The following is a 1,902-nucleotide window of genomic DNA, read 5'->3' as shown; positions in this document are numbered from 1 at the left end:
TGCTGGGCCTGTGGTTATGCTCCCAAGCAGACCCTGCTTCTTGTCCACATAACTGGACAGGAAGCAGCAGCCTCTGTGCCCAGAGTAGCCTGAGTAGCTCCTAAGTAGCCTATGCCTCCTGTCTGGTCCTGTGGACACCTGCTCCAGTTCTTCAACTTTCCAGCCTCCTGGCTGTGACTGGGCATGAACAGCCGGGTCCCTGGTTCTCCAGCCTCCTGGCCGTCCACTGGGCATGCTCTGTGCACTGATATAGTTTTTTCTTTTCAGTTGTCACCCATGCAGATTTAAGAGAAAGTAGTAAGCACAGAAATCATGTGACCAGATAAAAACATAACTAAATAGAACGCCTGTATAGCTGCTAAATAATTAAAGATGCATTTATGGCAATAAAAATATTGACAAATGCAATCACAATATACATAATACATAATGTCCCTGAATGATTCAGTAATGATTGATAGACAGTACTGATATGTGTATTATATTGCTTTAATAGTCGAGAGGCAATGATGTGCATTTTGCACAACCCTGGTAATGGTCTCTCATTACAGATGTAGTTGTCCTTGATCTTTCTCTTGATGTCTAGTACTCCTGATCACCCGGGACCCCTCCCCAGACTATGCTGTGACATGTTTTTGCCTGGTGTTCCAGACCTGGGGCCAGATATATGGAACTCTCTCAAATCACAACTAAAACTGCATGTACCCACAAAGACAGAAATGTACATACGCATTATTTTTTGCCACATTCTAAAGCTGTACACCTCATTATGTTCTATAATTCTCAATCACTGTGGAAATGGGCACATGTGTTCAAGCCCCATTTCCACTCCCACACTTAGACATAAATTGATGTCAAAATGTCCTTAAACAACCACCTGCATATCAATACCTGTGCCGGCTTCACTGCTCATTTTACCTGTCAGTGAGAAGAAGAGCAAAGAAGAGGTGCGGTTTTACCGATTGTGTTGCGTCAGTGAGGTTCTCCAAACAGCTGTTATTATGCACAACAGCTTTGCACTGCTGTGGGTATTTATAGCCACAGCTGCTTGTAGTGAACAGCATTCAAAGGACTCTGAGAATATGAGAAAAAAGATTCTCTGGTCTGCAGTGTTAGTTTCGGCACAGAGATATGATTTAATTTGAGTCATTTGATGATAATGCATACTAGTTTTAGCCAAATTTTGGTCTTTTGACCCCTATTAGTTTTTAATCTAATTTAGTCTGAAAACTAAAAACATTTTGGTTTACTTTTAATAATTAAAAATGTGTTATTCTGCATTTTAATGTTTTTATCTTATATAGGTATAAGAATTTTGAGGCTGTTGTCATCTTTGTTCTGTACAGTTACCATAGTTACAGGTGTTGTGTATTGCGAGATTAATGCAAAAGATTGTTGATTTTGTTTGTTATCACGCAGTGTCCATGTCCCTCTGCTCTGTAGAGCAGTGAGTGATTCAGAAGCTGGATTCACTTTGGACTAAACTCTTGTTCACTGGGTGTGGCTTGAGAGGAGAAGCTAAATTGTCAGATAACGTTTTACAGTGATCAAACATCTAGGAAGATTTAGAGATGACTGTCCACATTAATCCTGGAAGTTACTCATCCCTTTTGATTGCAACACAAAAGATATCTGATTGAGAGTAATTTTAATGTCTACATCCATAGCACTTTATGTTACATTATCTTCTCTGTTTATTAATGCTGGTGTGCTCGTGCATTTTCCAAATATGTTTCAGATAATTTTTGTTGTCTAATTCTCAGTGGATTGTAAATTAATTTAGATTATAAACTCATTTATTCCAGGAAACTGTAACGTCAGATGACAGAGTGAACATTACTGAATGTAAAATGCTTTTTATTAACAGTAGTGCAAGAAGTCAAGCAGCTAAATCAACTTCTG

This window comes from Monopterus albus, unplaced genomic scaffold (assembly GCF_001952655.1).
Source record: "Monopterus albus unplaced genomic scaffold, M_albus_1.0 scaffold111.1, whole genome shotgun sequence".
Taxonomy (NCBI): Eukaryota; Metazoa; Chordata; class Actinopteri; order Synbranchiformes; family Synbranchidae; genus Monopterus; species Monopterus albus.
Note: the sequence above shows the minus strand (reverse complement) of the source record.